This window comes from Schistocerca americana, chromosome 7, assembly GCF_021461395.2.
Source record: "Schistocerca americana isolate TAMUIC-IGC-003095 chromosome 7, iqSchAmer2.1, whole genome shotgun sequence".
In the NCBI taxonomy this organism is placed as follows: Eukaryota; Metazoa; Arthropoda; class Insecta; order Orthoptera; family Acrididae; genus Schistocerca; species Schistocerca americana.
In genome coordinates this window covers 215013404-215033740 of record NC_060125.1, presented here as the reverse complement: position 1 = coordinate 215033740, position 20337 = coordinate 215013404, and the positions used below count along the sequence as shown (strand labels likewise).

Below are 20337 nucleotides of genomic sequence, written 5' to 3'. Positions count from 1 at the left end.
TTTGGAAGAGTGACTTTTTTTAACATAATGATAGTGCAAAATGACAGTTGATAACATTTTGGGAATACATTAAAAATTTTGTTGTTATCGTACGATGTGTGAAATTTGATGACTTTATTCTCTGAAGCATAAGGATTGTAAACAATTATTTAAGATTTTCAATAAATTCCCCAAGGCAAAAAAGAAGGGTTTTTTGTGCCTTTATATTATTTTTCCTGCTGTGTTAGAAGTTTTAGGTCAGTTTTTATTCATTCATCCTACACAATCTGTTATTGTTCAAAACATAGTAAAATCAATTAATAAATAATATTTTGCTTAAAAACCATGGACCAATGTCAATAAGAATGGTTCATGAGTGAGCAGGTAGGAATAGATGATTTCACAGGTCCTAGACCATATGCTTACAACAGAACTGAAATTTAAGTAATTAAACATACAAAACAAACAGCAGTTATAAAAACAAAGTTCAAACAATAATGGACCCTCTGATTTATTAATTTTTTTAACCTTGTTGTACAATGTTAAAGTAATTTAAAACAGGGATATTCTGTTTTAAGTAGTACATGTATGTGGCTTTGAAGATTGATATGTTCTTGCCGTTGATGTGTTAAGTGGGTCAACAAAAGCAAGCCATGAACAATTGGCACTGGTCAAATCTCCTGTTGTGTAGTCAGTGGAATGGTGGTGGTGATCCTGAAGTATGCTTAAACTGAGCAATAACATCGTATTCTGCTGTATTTACTTCAGTGATGATCCCATAGTATACTTACGAGCTGCATATATAAATGGAATCAAATTTTCTTCTATCACAAGGAATGTCAGTTATCATTTAAAATTGGTCCTTGAAACTTTGTTAATAGACTTTCTCTGGATAGTTTACATCTTTCTTCAAGAGTCCACCAGTTTAGTTTCTTCAGCATCTCTGTCACACTTTCTCTGTGGCAATACCCTTATAGTGTTTCGTAATATTCTTATGTTATCAGTTAATCAGAAATTTGAAAAGTATTGGTTGCTAAAACCATTTCAGTGATGCTGGTGTACTCAGCAACTGAATTTGTCCTTTCTTCTTAGTTCAGTGTGAATTATTTCTTAGGTAATTGTTTAGTCAAGTATTTGAAGAATAACAGCACAGATTTTATGTTTCCATATTGTAGCCTATACTTGAAGCATTGTTTTGGGGAAAATGGTTTTGAGGATTATCCAATTTCTTTTATGTAATTTTAAACGTAATGCTGAACCATATTTGTTACAAAATAAACAAAAATCTTTTAAGCATACATTTTTTTCTGCCTTGAGAATATTTAAAGGTATTGGGTATTTTTTACAATCCTCGTGCTTTAGACTGCATAACCAGCAATTTCCCATAGTATGGATGAGGAATAATAAAAAAAATTAACTTATTTTCCAAGTGTTATCAAGCGTCATCTTCCTCTCTGTGGTGGTAAAAATGTCAACTTCCAAACTTCTTATATGATAGAATGAAAACAGATGAAAATAAAAATGCTTAAATTTGGTATGGTGATTTATCTCTGTAGCGTGATTAAATAAGCCAAGTTTCATGATGATCCTTCCTTTATCTATCTATCTATCGACATGGGATGATCCATGTGACAAGTAAGTAGAAAAAGTCACGTATGTGAAATGTTAAGGTATTACCATCTGAACTCGCATAAAATGGAATGATGACCTAAATCTAAATTTTTGAAGAGCAGAACTCTTGTTACGATTCATATTGAAGAGTCTTCAGGAATCTACCTTTTGATTTATTACTAATCTGGACAGTGCACTACGTCCTGTTTTTTCTTTTGAGAAGACTACATTTTTGAGGTAATCTGGAATATCTGCAAGATACACCATTACTGCTACCATAAAGTCTACTTAATTTATCAATATTAGAAAATGAAAGTTGCTACTCACCACATAGCAGAGATGGTGTGTAGCAGATAGGCACATAAAAAAGACTGTCACAAATAGAGCTTTTTCCCAGTAAGACCTTCATCACAAATACACAAATAGATGACTCTCTCTCTCTCTCTCTCTCTCTCTCTCTCTCTCTCTCTCTCTCAAGCAAATGCAACTCTAACAAACGTCTGCTGTCTTAGGCAACTGAAACGACACTGCGAGCAGCATCAGTGCATGATGGAAGTGGCGACTGGGTGGGGGTAAGGAGGAGGCTGGGGCAGAGTAAGTTCCAGGTAATAGGTTGAAGGTGCTGGCTTACGAGAGCAGGGATTCTCTCAGTGGGAGCACAGTAATCAGTCACAAAGGGGCGTCATGCATGGTTAGGTTTATGGACTTTAGGAAGCATGTAGAAGGTAGGAGTGTGGAGAGTGGTAGGGGTGAGCAGAGAGATGGACTCCAGGGAGAGGCTTTGGGATGGGTCTAAAGACTTGTGAAGTGACTGGAGATCCTTCTGGATTTCTGGAATGGGGTCACTGTGGCAAGGTTTGTGGGTGGAAGTATCTGACAGCTGGCGGAGTCCTTCAGCCAGGTAATCCTCTTGGTCCAAAAACTCAGTGGTGGAGCCTTTCCAGAGGTAGGATTGTAAGGTCAAGATCAGTTTTTAGATGGTGGACTGAGATTCTTTCTGTGGATGTAAGGTTAGTTTGCATGTTCAGGGATTTGGGGAATGATGGTGAGGCAAGGTTAAAGGTTAATAAATTCTGGAAAGTTAACAAGGGGTGATCTGGGGGCAGTGTGGGTGGATCATAGTGGAATGGAGGAGTGAACTGAGCTAGGCATGTTTCAATATTGGTCTTTGGTTGAATCTGATTGGTAGGATTGGTGTCTAAAAAAAGGTTCCACTTTAGGGACCGGGCGAAGGCGGAAAGGTCTTTAACAAGTCCTGCATGATTGAATTTGGGAGTGGGGCAAAAGGTGAGGCCTTTGGGAAAAACTGACTTTTCTGTGGGGCCAAAGCTTCTGGAGGAAAGGTTCATGACTGTGTTAGGGGTCTGTTTAGGTTCTGGATTCTGTGTGGTAGTGGGAGGGGCACCTCAAAAAGCTCTCCACCCTGCTCACTTCCTACTCTCGCCTTGGAGCATCACTGACTACCACCTATACAACAGCCTCCAAACCTCTCCAACATCCTTTCATAACTGACAAACCCTGTCTCGCAGACCTATTACATTTACCCCGCCCTCCAAAACTCACTCCCACCACCACACTCTGCTTGCTTTCATGAAGAATTACAGCTGTACTTTCTTTTTGCTTTCAGCCATTTGCAATACCACCATAACAAAGTCTTGGGTTCAACCGAGCGAGGTGGTGCAGTGGTTAGCACACTGGAATCTCCCCCCAGGGGACTCACCACTCTTTGGTGTGTTCTTGCTTGCCAACCACGGGGCCCCAGCCATTGCAGCATTTTTTCCCTTCTGTGCTGCGTGTCTATCCTCTTACTATTCTTTTGTCTGGGGTATTATTGGGAATGTTCTGCATTCTGTCGCTGATGCGTGAACAGTCTCAACTTTGTTTTTTGCTCTCTTTTCCTTTTTTTTGTTTCCCTTCTCCTCTCGTTCCTCTGCTTCTGCATTTGAGGATCCTCTTTTTTTTTCTTCCTCCGTGTGCGCTCCTGAAGGCCGCCACACACGTCTGACGCATAACAGGTGACTGCGTAATGCGTAATTCCCAGCCCCTGGTCGAAATGTAGAGTTTGCACTTACCCCCTGGTGCAGGCCAAGCCCAGGGAGGGGTGATTGCCTGAGCTGTAACCTTCCCAAATTGCCGATTGGTCCCTCCGTCAGGTGTTAGGGAGGTGTGACCTGAGGTGTGAACAGTCACCTAAGACAGGTTTGCCCCTTGTGAAGGGGGCCCCCAGTTGCAAGGAACGCACCATTGGAGACGCTGGCAGTCATAGGGGATGAGTTAGTCATCCTCCCCATTGACGCCGACAAAACGTAAACGTAATGAGGCTAATGATTCGAAGATCCTTTCCGCTGCACTGCGGTTCCTTGTGGTCACACGTACAGAAGACGGTCAGTCCTTTGCCATGGTCAATCCGTTTATTATCCAGAAAGGTGTTGATACAATTGCTGGCCCTATGAAATCCTGCTCTTGTTTACGGAATGGCACTTTGCTTTTGGAGATGGCATCTGATTCTCAAATGCAAGAACTGCTTGCTGCCTTGCTTCTCCACGGCTACCCTGTTTGTGTGAAGGCACTAGAACTTTGAATTCTTCCTGTGGTGTAATTTACACCTGGCTGCTTGATGGTCTAACCAAGGCTGAAATACAATTTTACCTCTCTGATCAGTGTGTCATTGTCGTCCATCGTGTAATGAAAATGATCGATTCCTCCTTGGTGCCCACCCGCACTCTTTTCCTCACCTTTGATAGGGTGGTGCTGCTGTCCAAGATCAAAGCAGGGTATGAAATTATCACAGTCCGACTGTACATTCCGAATCCAATGCGCTGCTGCCAGGTCATTGTTTCAAGCATACTCGAACATCTTGTCGACACCCAGCCAAATATGTAACCTGTGGCAGGGATGCACACGAGGGCAAATGCCCGCCTCCTTCTCCCCGCTGTATCAAATGCAATGGCGGCTCTCTGGTTTGTCCCATGTATCTTACTGAGCGGGCTGTCCAAGAGATCCGGGTAAAGGGAAAGGTTCCTTACTCAGTTGCTCACATGTTACTGGCTAGTCGCAAACCCTGTGTTCTCCCGTCGGGCATCTAAAGTTTTGTTGTTGTTACCCGTTGCTCCATGAAGGACATGGCCATGCAGACATGTGACCACAAATTCGGCTCTGAGGTTGTGAAATCGGCCAGTGTCAAGGTAGCGTCACTGTCCCCCTGTCCCGTTGTGCAACAAACCATCAAACTCTTGCCTCAAGGGGCAAAGCCACTCACTACACAACCAGCAGGCAGGGAAAGACAGGAGTACTCTCATGAAGACTTCCTCCGTCCCTCCAGCCAAAAATTACCCATGTCTTCCTCTAACCAGAAGGGCTCAAAGAAGTCTACTAAAGACAAACAGTCTTCTTCACCAACTCGAAGATCCTGCTCGATTGTGTCGCCTCTTGGCCCCTTAGCCCGATCGGCCTCTGTCTTGCTGGTGCGCACCATTTGACTGTTTTTCAGTGTTGGACTCTACAGACCGACCGCACAAGCACACTGATGCTTCTGTGGACCCCATGAAGCAAGCAGGATCCTGCTGCTTCTGTGCCCTGTAGTAGCAACTCTACACCGGTTGTCACTCGGCAGCCACCGAGTTGACACCCTACGTCTCTTCGTCCTCATGACTGTCCTCCAGTGGAATGTTCGCGGCCTTCGGTCTCACAAAGAGGATTTCCTGCTGCTTTTAGCATTGCAGCATCCGCTTGGACTCTGCCTTCAGGAAACAAAATTGTGCCTTCACGACCGCTTTGAGCTTTCACATTACTTACCTTCCCCCTGAGGTCGGCATTCCATCTCTTGGGGGCGTCATGCTGCTCATAAGGGATGACCTTCATAGTCAACCCATCTCCCTGACTACCTGTTTTCAAGCTGCTGCAGTTCGCTTTTTCCTTCCCTGCCTGACTTTTTCCCTCTGTACCTTATGTGTCCCTCCGTCATTCGCTGTCGCCAGGGCAGACTTTCTTCAGCTTCCTCCCCCACCCCACCCCCATCCCACCCTGTTTTTGCTACTCAGTGACTTCAATGCACATCATCCCCTTTGGGGTTCTCCCAAGACATGTCAGAGAGGTGCCCTCTTGGCTGACCTTCTTAACCTCTTCTGCCTTAACACGGGAGCACCCATTTTCCTTTCAGACTCCTTGCTCACCTATTCCCATTTGGACCTATCCTTTTGCACTGACCAGCTTGCCCATCGTCTTGAGTGGTCCGTTCTTTCTGATGCCTACTTGAGCGACCATTTCCCGTGTGCCCTCCGTCTGCTGACTGCTACCCCTTCCACATGCATGCCCAAATAGCAGCTTACTTAGGCTGACTGGCAGCATTACTCCTCTCTTGCGACCTTCACAGAACGTTTCCCCAGTTATGATGACCATGTGGATTGTCTCATCAATGTTACCCTTACAGCTGCAGAACGTTCCATTCCTCACAATTCCTCTTTACCACATTGTGTCCCAGTCACTTGGTGGACTGAGGCATTCCGCGATGCATCTTGCGCACGGAGTTGTGCTCTCCGCATTTTTAATCACCACCCTATGCTGGAAAACTGCATTCATTATAAAAAGATGCGTGCAAAGTGTTGGCGTTGAGTTCTTCGGGATAGCAAAAGAACTAGCTGGATTTCGTTCACTAGTTCCTTTAACAGTTCCACACCTTCCTCTGTCATGTGGCGGACAGCTCTCTGGAACCAAGATCCATTGCCCAATTTCTGGCCTGACAGTAGCTGATGATGTCATTGTCGACCTTATTGCTATCTCCAACCTTGGGCCACCATTCTGTGGAAGTTTCGAGCTCTTCCCACTATCACCCTCCCTTCATCCATCGGAAACGAGTGGAGGAGGCTCAGGCGATACAATGCTAACACATACAACCGCATCTGGGCTGAGGGCACGTTTCGTGGACGCTGGCATGAAGCCTCTGTCATATCCATACCTAAGCCCGGTAAGGACAAAAACCTTCCTTCTAGCTACCGCCCCCTCTCTCTTACGAGCTGCATTTGCATGGTGATGGAACATATGATTCATGGCCGGCTGGTGTGGTGGCTTTAGTCTTGCCATCTACTAACGAATGCACAGTATGGATTTCGAGCCCGCTGTTCTGCAATTTACCATCTCATTACTTTGTCCACCCATCCACCCATGTCATGAATGGTTTTCTGCGGAAATCCCAGACTGTGGCCATATTTTTCGATTTGGAGAAGGCCTACGACACCTGCTGGAGAGCTGGTATCTTCCGTAATCTTTACACGTGGGGCTCCCATGGGCACGTGCCCTGCTTTCTTTGGGCATTTTTACAAGACCGAGTTTTCAAGATACATGTGGGTTCTGTCTTGTCAGACATCTATATCCAGGAAAACGGTGTGCCTCAGGGTTCTGTCCTGAGTGTTGTCCTCTTTGTTATCGCCATTAACCTGTCTCCCGCCAGGCGTCTCCGGCTCCGTTTTTGTCGATGATTTTGCCATCTATTGCAGTTCCTCACGGACCTGCCTCACTGAGCAGTGTCTTCAGCACCATCTTGTTCATCTTCACTCCTGGAACATCAACAATGGCTTTCGCTTTTCCACTGACAACACTATCTGTATGAATTTCTGGAGGCGCAAATGGTTTCTCCCACCATCTCTACAACTTGGGCTTGTTGCCCTTCCGTTCGTTGACACTACGAAATTCCTGGGGCTTGTTCTCGGTAGGAAACACTCTTGGTCCTCCCATGGATCTTACCTGGCAGCCTTCATTTGCTTCCTAAGGACAATGCTCCAGCCTCGGTCTATTGCATCGAGTTTCATGTCCTTCTCATGGAACCGCAATGGTACCTTTGTATACACTGATGTCTCTCGGACTGACTGTGGGATTGGGTGTGCCTTTGTCATTGGCACCTGTGTCTTTAGCTATTAGCTGCCGGCACACTCCTCAGTATTTACAGCCGAGCTGTTCGCCTTGTATCAGGCCACAGAATACATCCGCCGACTCGGCCATCCCAATTGTGTCCTCTGCTCATACTCACGCAGCACCTTCCAAAGTCTCTGTGCGCTGTACACTGCTCATCCCTTAGTGCAGTGGGTCCTGGAAAACTGTCACTTGCTCACTCTTGGTGGAGTCAGTGTCATGTTTCTGTGGGTCCCTGGTCATGCCGGTCTGCCAGGAAGCAAGGTTGCTGACACTGTTGCCAAGGCTGCAGTCCTCGTACCTCAGCTTGCGAGTATCTGTATTCCCTCCGATGATCTCTGCATTGCTATCTGTCAGCAGGTGGTATCCCTTTGGCATTGCCAATGGTCCTCCCTCCATGGGAATAAGCTTTGGCCTATTAAGCCTCTCCTGGCACCTTGGACGACCTCCTCTCGTCCCTCCCGCTGGGACGAGATTATTTTAACTCAGCTGCGTATTGGGCACTACCTTCTTAGTCATCGTTATTTGCTCAGTGGTGCTATCCGATCACTTTGTACACATTGCGCCCAAATTTTAACTGTCCACCACTTCCTGCTGGAATGCCCTTTTTTTACATTCCAGCTTGGGTTTGTCACCTGATTTATCAGCTGTTTTAGTGAATGACGCATGGGCTGTCGACCGCATTTTAATTTGTACCTGCCAAAGCAATATTGTGAAGGCCATTTAATTTTTAGTTTTGGACCTCTGTTTTTGTATGGTCTTTTATTAGCCCCCTTTTCCACATGCCTGTTTTTAGCTGTCTCCTATTCTGTCCATTGGGACTGTGTTCGTGTTCTATAGTTTTGACTTGGGCACATATGACCCCAGTTGCTTTTTGTGACCTATAACAAAACAAAACAAACAAACACTGGAATCGTATTCGGGAGGATGAGGGTTCAAACCTGTGTCTGGCCATCCTGATTTAGGTTTTCTGTGATTTCCCTAATTGCTTCAGGCAAATTCCAAGATGGTTCCTTTGAAAAGGCACAGCCGACTTCCTTCCCCAATCCAATGAGACCGATGATTTGCGTACACTCATTAACAGTAACATTGTATCTTTATTGTAATTTTGTTGAAAGTATTGTTACTTCATGGCATGTGAATGAACAGCATCTGCCTATATCATGCTCCGACGAAAACCCAGTATCCACTTTCGATGTGTGCAAAATGCATTTTCTTACATTTACTTTTGTAAAGCAAAGCTGCCATCAATTCAAAGTTTTGTTTGAACACCACAGTGCTTTAGTAGACACAATCCTGTTGTTTAGGTTGTTTGCTGTTACCTTCCTCTGACCTTCAAACTGACTTAACCAACCAGTTATTAGGACTGACAGTTCCTACTGTTAAATGTGGACTATAGTTTTTACTGTGAACTTTTATTGTGACTACTCTTTTTTTGATTCAGGTATAATGTTTTATACAATCTCATAAATTTAATTGCTAGTTGAAACTGCTCATTAGAATAAATAAAATTTTCAAAGCAATCTGCTGTACCCCCCCCCCCCCCCCCCCCCTGCCCCCGAATTATTGAAATTTATTCAGTTTAGTCATACGGTTCCTATGATAAGCAATCTGTATATAGAATCCCATTCCTTACTCAGCTAACTGTTTATAAATTTCCAACAAGATGTTAGACACATAACAGTGACTACCAGATGGATATGCAAAATTCATTAATTGGGGAAATATTTCAGATTTGATTTTTTATTATCTCAGTACTCTTTTATTGCAGTTCTGTGCACCACATTGCAGTCACTGGTCCAGACCTCCGCAACTCCTAGTGTCGTAAGTCATCTATTGTACTGTCATTGCCTTCGTACTATACGTTATAAATTAATTGGCTACTTCCTCCCATTGAAATATGGAAAATGTGTACATTCCCAGACTGCTGTTTGAACTAAACATGTGATGATCACATTAGATACGGAATTACATTACCCACATGCTTTGTAGTTGTAACTGTCACTAAACTTATCAATTTGTATTGATAAGAGGTTGCAGGAAGGAGTCTGTGGTGCCTCCAGTATAGAATCAAACAATATTTCTGCCACTGTAAAATTCCTTTCCCTCCAGAAGGAGTGGAGGAGAATAAGTGATATTGTGTGTAATATATTACTCCATTTTGGTGAAGCATAGCGATTTGTTGTTGTGTGTTCAGTGTTTCGAATCTACCAACACAAGAACTGGAAAATGCTATTGCCACTGGCTCAACTTCAATGTTGTAAAGGGGGATAACTCACGTCAAGCTGTTGAATGTGTGTATACAAGTTAAACAATGACTTGGTGTGTGATTATGTGGTAGGGACCCACAAAGTCAAAAAGTGCCTCCGGAAAATGATCATAAATTATGGGGAATTTTCCAGCACATGATATAGTAAACATCATAATTTTATTCTGCTGGTAAATTGCCCATGCCATAGGCTATTTTTCATGTAATTCTTTAAGTTTGACCAGACAAATTGCAAAGATGGGCTTTGCTGAAGATTTCTCACCTGGACATACAGTGAAACCCTGCCTTTACACTTTTCAAGGGACTTAAAAAAAAATGGTGTAAAATTCAGAAAAATGTAAAATGTGGGAAATACCGTTTTAAGCTGTAAAAGTTAAGTGTAGGATACCCCCACTCCATTTTCACACTTTATGTATATGTACATAATAGGCATTGAAACACTTGTCAGGAGTTTTTTTATTTTCTAATAAAAACTGCTGATGTAATGGTAACAGATAACTGTCTGGGCAGTAGAGACATTTGACTCAGTTTCATACACCATAATCGATGTTTTTGGCAAGCCTGCTGCTGTTGTTTATTATTTAAATAATGAAACACTGCACCAGTTACATATTTTTTCATGCTTAGCTCGACGCGTTAAAAGAATTTTTCTCGTTGTCAAGTATTTTGCATGGCGTTTGCATCTGTGTTCTGCATCTCGTGCACAGTATTCATCTTTTTGAAGTTATCAGGTATTGTGCCTCCTCAGTTACGTAGATAAACCCAACACACATGCTAAGTATCACTTACATTCTTTGTTTGTGTAACATAAAAAAAAAAAAAAAAACACGTTTTGCCCAGCATAAAAAAATACGTATTTGGCACTGTGTTTAAACCAAAACATATGAGCAACGCAAAGTGAGTGAAGGTTTCAACTAGTTCCACAAGTGATCAAACGACGAAACAAAAATGTGACGATCACAACATTCATGAAATTGCACATGCGCAGTAGGGACAGTTTGGAAATGGTTGTGATTGATCATGATATCTTGATTTGAATTAACCTTGACCACCCATAAGCGGTATTGAGAGACCGGTTTACAAAATCCTATGCTAGTTACTCCCATCAGCCACTAAGCCGAGTAGAGCTCGGCAGTGGCAGGATATACAGTACAAATTGTTCTAACTTTTACACGTTTACTGCTCCATACCCACTGAGCGGAATGCCCTGGTGTCAAGAAACTTAATCACGTAATGTCTGTAAACACTGCTTGACATACATCATCATTCCAGCATCATTTTATGTCAGTTTTTTCTCCACAAACATTTTTTTATAAATCGTAAATCATGGGAAAATTGTAAATATGATGACACAAAACTGGGTGCGAATTAATGTTGTGGACATAGGAAATTTGACAGAAGTGGGGAACATAAAAGTGGAGTTATACTGTACTAGGTCGTGATAATGCATCAGCATTGTGATCCCTAATCCATCAGGAGCAGTAAATTGCTTAAATTTCAGTGGAGTGCTGCAACTTTATTTGTGATTTCGAAGTTCATCTTCTTCTCCTTCTTCTTTTTGAGATAGGTATTTCATCATTCTATGTCATCTCTAATTCTTCCAGCCACTATGCTTTTTGTGCCAAATATATGACTCAAATCAGTTGTGAATTGAGAAATGTCCTGAATATAACAGAGTTGCAGTGATGAAGTCTTCTCATTCTTCTGTTTTAATCAAAAAGTTGCTGGGATATGATATTTGTACACAGAAAATCTGCTCCTTTCAGAGTAGATATTTGAAATATTTTAACACGCAATAAATATGGAGAAATTCCTTGCTGTAAGTTTACCAATCCTTCTGGTCAAGGAAAAACGTTTTCCTAAAAGTTTTCCAACTTCCATCCTGTTTCTGTTGCTCAGCTGCTGTTGCGACGGAGTTTGAACCATTCGTAAACGGGGCCAGTCTATTCCCCACACTTCGGAAGATTAGTAGTGCAGCTTGGGCTAGTTCTTTTACTGCATTTTTCGAACTGTTCTGTGCTTCTTGAGTACAGTAAGTTGTGCTTTTGCCATTATTCTGACTTCCTTTCAGATAGTTTTAATATCATATGTTTGTATTATTCAAAGGTAGTGCAAGTTCACAATTACAACTAGTTTATAAATAACTATGGCTATGTGGGCAGTTACTGGAAGTGAGCAGATATGTGTGTTTCACTACAAGTTTTGTTTTTAATAAACTACTTCACAAATTAGTTAGTTAAAGTTTTATTGTTTCCATCTGCTGCTGCTGTTGTTGTTGTGGTCTTCAGTCCAGAGACTGCATTTATGCAGCTCTCCATGCTACTCTATGCTGTGCAAGCTTCATCATCTCCGAGTAACTACTGCAACGTACGTCCTTCTGAATCTGCTTAGTGTATCCATCTCTTGGTCTCCCTCTATGATTTTTACCCTCCACGCCTCCCCCCCAGTTCTAAATTGGTGATCCCTTGATTCCTCTTCTCCCCAGTTCTATTCATTACCTCCTCATTAGTTACATGATCTACCCATCCAATCTTCAGCATTCTTCTGTAGCACCAAATTCAGGGTGTATATGACCCGGGACAACTGGGAAATCTGGAAAAAAACAGGAATTTTTTCATACGGGAGAAAACTGGGAAAAACCTGGGAATTTTTCATTGTTTTTGCTTTCAGTTAAATGTTTGTAATTTTGACTGGTAAGAATTGATTCTCTAGCAAGGAATGTTCCTGTATCCTGCTACTGGAGAATGACACTGCAGCAATAAAATATAAACAAGAAAAAAATAAAACTTTAGTGTCAAAAGAAATGTGCCTTTTACAACAACAAAACACCGTGCACCATGCAAACAGCAAAAATATGTCAAAGGCCTTAGGACAAAGACTACGTAATATTTAGTAACAAACCTCTGTCCATATCAAACCTACTAACTACCAGCAATATCTCCACTTCGACAGCTGGCACCCATTCTGTACCAAGAAGTTCCTCCCATACAGCCTAGCCACCTGTGGTCGTCGAATGTGCAGTGACAATCAGTCCTCCTCTAAATATACTGAGGGTCTCACTGAAGCCTTCACCAACCGTCATTATCGTCCCATCCTTGTGCAAAAACAAATCTTCCGTGCCTTATCTTTCCAGTATCCCACCAGCTCCCAAAGTCCCACAGTCCAGCCACAGAGGAGCATTCCCCTCGTAACTCAGTACCATCCGGGACTGGAGCAACTGAATTAAATTCTCCGCCAGAGTTTCAATTACCTCTCATAGTAGCAACAGCAATTGAGAGATTCATACCTCATAAATTGGTAAGAGATGGAACTGATCCCCCATGGTACACAAAACAGGTCCGAATGCTGTTGCAGAGGCAACTGAAAAAGCATGTGAAGTTCAGAAGAACGCAAAATCCCGAAGATTGGCTAAAATTTACAGACGCGTGAAATTTGTCACGGACTTCAATGCGAGATGGCTTTGATAGGTTGCACAACGAAACATTGTCTCTAAATTTGATAGAAAATCCGAAGAAATTCTGGTCGTATGTAAAGTACACAAGCGGCAAGACGCAGTCAATACCCTCGCTGCGCAGTGCTGATGGTACTGTTACCGACGACTGTGCCGCCAAAGCGGAGTTATTGAACACAGTTTTCCGAAATTCCTTCACCAGGGAAGACGAATGGAATATTCCAGAATTTGAAACACGAACAGCTGTTAGCATGAGTTTCTTAGAAGTAGATACCTTAGGGGTTGCGAAGCAACTCAAATCGCTTGATATGGGCAAGTCTTCAGGTCCAGATTGTATACCGATTAGGTTCCTTTCAGATTACGCTGATACAATAGCTCCCTACTTAGCAATCATATACAACCGCTCGCTCACTGATAGATCTGTACCTACACAGTGGAAAATTGCGCAGGTCGTACCAGTGTTTAAGAAGGGTAGTAGGAGTAATCCATCGAACTACAGACCTATATCATTGACGTCGGTTTGCAGTAGGGTTTTGGAGCATATACTGTATTCAAACATTATGAATCACCTCGAAGGGAACGATCTATTGATACGTAATCAGCATGGTTTCAGAAAACATCATTCTTGTGCAACGCAGCTAGCTCTTTATTCGCACGAAGTAATGGCCTCTATCGACAGGGGATCTAAAGGTGATTCCGTATTTCTAGATTTCCGGAAAGCTTTTGACACCGTTCCTCACAAGTGACTTCTAATCAAGCTGTGGGCCTATGGGGTATCGTCTCAGTTGTGTGACTGGATTCGCGATTTCCTGCCAGGAAGGTCGCAGTTCGTAGTAATAGACTGCAAATCATCGAGTGAAACTGAACTGATATCAGGTGCTCCCCAGGGAAGCGTCCTGGGACCTCTGCTGTTCCTGATCTATATAAATGACCTGGGTGACAATCTGAGCAGTTCTCTTAGGTTGTTCGCAGATGATGCTGTAATTTACCATCTAGTAAGGTCATCCGTAGATCAGTATCAGTTGCAAAGCGATTTAGAAAAGATTGCTGTATTGTGTGGCAGGTGGCAGTTGACGCTAAATAACGAAAAGTGTGAGGTGATCCACATGAGTTCCAAAAGAAATCCGTTGGAATTCGATTACTCGATAAATAGTACAATTCTCAAGGCTGTCAATTCAACTAAGTACCTGGGTGTTAAAATTACGAACAACTTCAGTTGGAAAGACCACATAGATAATATTGTGGGGAAAGCGAGCCAAAGGTTGCGTTTCATTGGCAGGACACTTAGAAGATGTAACAAGTCCACTAAAGAGACAGCTTACACTACACTCGTTCGTCCTCTTTTAGAATATTGCTGCACGGTGTGGGATCCTTACCAGTTGGATTGACAGAGGACATCGAAAGGGTGCAAAAAAGGGCAGCTCGTTTTGTATTATCACGTAATAGGGGAGAGAGTGTGGCTGATATGATACGCGAGTTGGGATGGAAGTCATTAAAGCAAAGACGTTTTTCGTTGCGGCGAGATCTATTTACGAAATTGCAGTCACCAACTTTCTCTTCCGAATGCGCAAATACACTCCTGGAAATTGAAATAAGAACACCGTGAATTCATTGTCCCAGGAAGGGGAAACTTTATTGACACATTCCTGGAGTCAGATACATCACATGATCACACTGACAGAACCACAGGCACATAGACACAGGCAACAGAGCATGCACAATGTCGGCACTAGTACAGTGTATATCCACCTTTCGCAGCAATGCAGGCTGCTATTCTCCCATGGAGACGATCGTAGAGATGCTGGATGTAGTCCTGTGGAACGGCTTGCCATGCCATTTCCACCTGGCACCTCAGTTGGACCAGCGTTCGTGCTGGACGTGAAGACCGCGTGAGACGCCGCTTCATCCAGTCCCAAACATGCTCAATGGGGGACAGATCCGGAGATCTTGCTGGCCAGGGTAGTTGACTTACACCTTCTAGAGCACGTTGGGTGGCACGGGATACATGCGGACGTGCATTGTCCTGTTGGAACAGCAAGTTCCCTTGCCGGTCTAGGAATGGTAGAACGATGGGTTCGATGACGGTTTGGATGTACCGTGCACTATTCAGTGTCCCCTCGACGATCACCAGTGGCGTACGGCCAGTGTAGGAGATCGCTCCCCACACCGTGGTGCCGGGTGTTGGCCCTGTGTGCCTCGGTCGTATGCAGTCCTGATTGTGGCGCTCACCTGCACGGCGCCAAACACGCATACGACCATCATTGGCACCAAGGCAGAAGCGACTCTCATCGCTGAAGACGACACGTCTCCATTCGCCCCTCCATTCACGCCTGTCGCGACAGCACTGGAGGCGGGCTGCACGATGTTGGGGCGTGAGCGGAAGACGGCCTAACGGTGTGCGGGACCGTAGCCCAGCTTCATGGAGACGGTTGCGAATGGTCCTCGCCGATACCCCAGGAGCAACAGTGTCCCTAATTTGCTGGGAAGTGGCGGTGCGGTTCCCTACGGCACTGCGTAGGATCCTACGGTCTTGGCTGCATCCGTGCGTCGCTGCGGTCCGGTCCCAGGTCGACGGGCACGTGCACCTTCCGCCGACCACTGGCGACAACATCGATGTACTGTGGAGACCTCACGCGCCACGTGTTGAGCAATTCGGCGGTACGTCCACCCAGCCTCCCGCATGCCCACTATACGCCCTCGCTCAAAGTCCGTCAGCTGCACATACGGTTCACGTCCACGCTGTCGCGGCATGCTACCAGTGTTAAAGACTGCGATGGAGCTCCGTATGCCACGGCAAACTGGCTGACACTGACGGCGGCGGTGCACAAATGCTGCGCAGCTAGCGCCATTCGACGGCCAACACCGCGGTTCCTGGTGTGTCCGCTGTGCCGTGCGTGTGATCATTGCTTGTACAGCCCTCTCGCAGTGTCCGGAGCAAGTATGGTGGGTCTGACACACCGGTGTCAATGTGTTCTTTTTTCCATTTCCAGGAGTGTATTTTGTTGAGCCCAGCCTACATAGGTAGGAATGATCATCAAAATAAAATAAGAGAAATCAGAGCTCAAACAGAAAGGTTTAGGCGTTTGTTTTTCCCGCGCGCTGTTCGGGAGTGGAATGGTAGAGAGATAGTATGATTCTGGTTCGATGAACCCTCTGCCAAGCACTTAAATGTGAATTGCGGAGTAATCATGTAGATGTAGATGCCCTGAAATGAGAAATGTCCTACCCACTATCCTTCCCACCTCTCCTACTGTGGTATTCCGCCGTCCACCGAACCTACACAGTATTCTCATCCATCCTTGCACAACTCCTGCTCCCAATCCCTTACCTCATGGCTCATACCCCTGTAATAGACCTAGATGCAAGACCTGTCCCATACATCCTCCTACCACCACCTACTCCAGTCCGGCCACTAACATCACCTATCCCATCAAAGGCAGGGCTACATGTGTAACCAGTTATGTGATTTACAGGCTAAGTTGCAACCACTGTGCTGCATTCTATGTAGGCATGACAACCAACAAACTGTGTGTCCGCATGAATGGCCACCGACAAACTGTGGCCAAAAAACAAGTGGACCACCCTGTTGCTGAACACACTGCCAAACATGATACCCCTCATCTCAATGACTGCTTCACAGCCTGTGCCATATGAAGCCTTCCCACCAACACCAGCTTTTCTGAATTGCGCAGGAGGGAACTTTCCCTGCAATACATCCTACATTCCCATAACTCTCATGGCCTCAACCTTCCTTAGTCACTGGCCTCAGCCCTCCAGTCCCCTTCCTCTTCCCATTCCAGCACTACACAGCTGTCATTTCACCGCCACACCCAGTGTTTTAATTTCTTTTTATTTCTCTCCTTTCCGCTACTTACCCCTTCCCCCCCTCCTCACCTTCTCTCCTGCCCTCCATCTAAACTGCAACATTTCACTGTCCGCCACTCCCACCATACTATCCCTCCCCCTCCCCGCCCCAGCCTCCTCCTTACCCCCATCCAGTCGCCACTCCCATCATGCACTGGTGCTGCCTCACGCAGTGTAGTTTCAGCTCTCTGAGACTGCAGACGTGTGTGCAAGTTGCATTTGTGTGAGTGTGTGTATGTGCGTGTGTGCCTACTGCTGACAAAGGCCTTAATGGCCGAAAGCTATGATTGTGTGGATCTTTCTATTGTACCTATCGCGACTCAGCATCTCCGCTATATGGTGAGTAGCAACTTTCCTTCTCTGGTATTGTTAGTAACAATAAATTGTTTTCTATGAGTGTGACATCACAACTGTTTACATTAGGTTCGTTTGACTGGCTCATGTGCATGCGCAGTTTACTCGCGTATGGAGCAGTACCTTCTCGCACTTCCCGCTTCTTGAAGTGTGGCTGTTAGTTGTATGAGCAGTAAGCAGCAAGCAGCCAGATGGTAATGAGAAAAATTTTTCTCTCGCGCCCTAGCTGCCAGATTCGCGCATGCGCAGAGTTCTCTGAGTTGTCGTGGGGAGGGGGTTAGTCGCCACCTGACCTCTGTTTGAGTTAAGTGATTATGCTGTTTCCTCTTCGTTTACAGCTCCCACATCAATTGAAAACAAAACGTATTTCTGCGGCAGGGAGTTATCAAGTGAATTGTAATACATTCATGTAATTACGGAGGGCAAAAATATATTATTAGTTTCAGTTTTCCGATTTTTTATTATTTCCAAATTATTAGCAGTCAAGAATTAATTGCCTTGTTGAACAATGAAGTTATTTTTGTCAGTTTGCTAAAGAAATTTGTTTTTATTAATCTTTCTGCTGAGGCAATCAATTTATTTGAAACGAAGTGTTTCATTCCACAATATTGGCTAGTTCCAACTGTTTGCTGAATTTCAAGTGCACGTTTTCGTCTTCTGCCATGTATGGCATTATGCCATAATAAACAACCAAATATGAGATAGTACAGTACTGGTACTCCAAGAAAATTTACATCCCAAAAATCACACAGAAAAGCTTAATATCTGACAAAATCCCGTTGCTTTTGGAGTATCCTCTGATGTCCTGTTTCTTTTATGGCGTAATGTAAGCTCTCTTAGTGCCTTATACATACAAACATGCAGGCTTTTTACACAACTGCAGCCGCGCATGCACAATAATGCTTGTTTTCTGGCACTCTCTGGCAACTGCTAAATCGAATCTATTTCTAACAGTCTCGGGATAGTTTTGTGAACGGTGGTTCGAAAAGCATTACCAAGTAAAAACATAGCACAAAATTGGCTGACTCTCCTGAACCATTGCCCAGGAGTAGAACATTCAAAGGTGCACAGAGTGGTGACCTTGGACGCCGATACACTGGTGCAATTGTTGAATGAAAGAATTAATTACTGCTTCCAGTGTTGCCTGCTGCAGAAAATTACAAGCAAGCATGATATGTCCCTGCATGTCCTCTGAAGTTGGAATATCACGGTGCACAACGTCTTTAATGCATCCCCAAAGAGAAAAGTCCAGAAGATTTCAATCAGGAGACCTAGCAGGCCAAGTAACTGTTCCTCCTCGACCAATCCATATGGCAGTATACCTTCAGTTCAGTACACGATATGCGCGCAAGGCTTTATCTGCTGGACATCCATTGTGTTGATACCACATAAACATTCTGTTTCTTAGCAGCACTTCATCTAGAAGAGGAGGTTTGTCTGAGGAAGTTGGCATAAGCTGTACCGGTTAGACTACCATTGATGAAATAAGATAAAATAGTTGTTGTACCAAGCATCCCACACCAGACGGTAACTCTCCATTGACGCTGATGTTCCACCTGTCTAAGCCATCGTGGGTTGTCACTGGACCAATAATGCATGTTCCTTGTATTTACCTGTCCTTTGTTTGAGAAAGAACATTCATCGGTAAATAGAACATTGGAGAAGTAGTTTGGGTTATGGGAATTTGCTGCTGTGCCCACTCACATAACTGTACAGGATTCTGGAAATCATTCCCATGCAATTCTGGATGTAGGTGTACACGGTAAGGCTGGAACTGGTGACTGTTAGAATACTATGTACACTAGTTTTAGGAATGCCAATCTCATATTCAAGCTGTCGTGCTGACATGGCGATTCATAGCAACGGAAGTGAGAATAGTAACTTTGGCAGCTTCGTCTGGGCGAGGGCTACGACGATTGCGTTGTCGTGGTTTGAAACTTCCCGTTTCCTGAAGCGTCGCAACAAGGCAAGAAAACATCTATCGGGAAGGTGGCTTCTTGTCAGGATATTGCTCTCTGTACAGTTCCACTGCATGCGTAGCATTTCACCTACCTTCAACAACAACAATAAAAGAAACGTTATGTCGATGCAGTTTGTAGGAAGGACAGCCTTTACTGTATGCCTACTATATACCACAGTATTTAAAAGGACTAAACTACCCGTACATAAGAAAACAGTATTCAGTTACTGTTCTGCTAACTTACATTCCCCATAGATGAGTAGCATTTCTACCTTCTCTTTGTTGGCATACATTCTACTCGCACAACTTTTTAACTCACGATGGTTAACGGAATGATGGGTGTGCATTCTACTTATGTTTACATTTGTCCTCTGTCAATGTCAGCACTTGGATGCGTTCAATTATCCGGAGTACCTGCACTAAGCGCTGGGAGCGTCAACGTCAGTGTTATGTTATGTAACTAATGACATTGTGTTTCAGTGAATGGTACACTGTGATACATTTTTGAATAGATCTTTAGGAGAGGAAAAGAATTAACAAATAAAAAATACAGGATGTCATTTATAAAAGTCATACCACTGTTCGTATCTTTGTAAAAAAAAAAAAGAAGAAGCTACGATGAAGACAATCATGCTGATTCATGTCCTCCAGATGGCTAAAGAACATTTGTTTGAAACATTTTGTAATTTGCATTTGGACAAACAGTTATTTAGGGGGGTCAAGATAAATGGGACACCCTGTATATACATATATAATCTGCGTTTTGGAAAGATTTCTGCATATTTTCATGCTGTGTTTGGTGGAATTTGAATATATATTTTTGTAATACAAAATATGCAGGGTAATACATAATATCTAGGGTCGCCAAAGCGCAAGAAACTGCACACGAGCGTGATGTGCGGGCTGAGGCTTGGCTTTACCTGGTACTACTCAGAAGTATTCAAA

At 43.9% G+C, this 20337-nt stretch overlaps 1 protein-coding gene across 3 annotated transcripts in view; it reads left to right on the top strand.

Moving 5' to 3' along the window:
- Positions 1-20337, top strand: part of LOC124622191 (putative mediator of RNA polymerase II transcription subunit 26) — a 283782-nt gene that overhangs the window by 147156 nt on the left and 116289 nt on the right. The gene's annotated exons all lie outside the window — the stretch shown is intronic.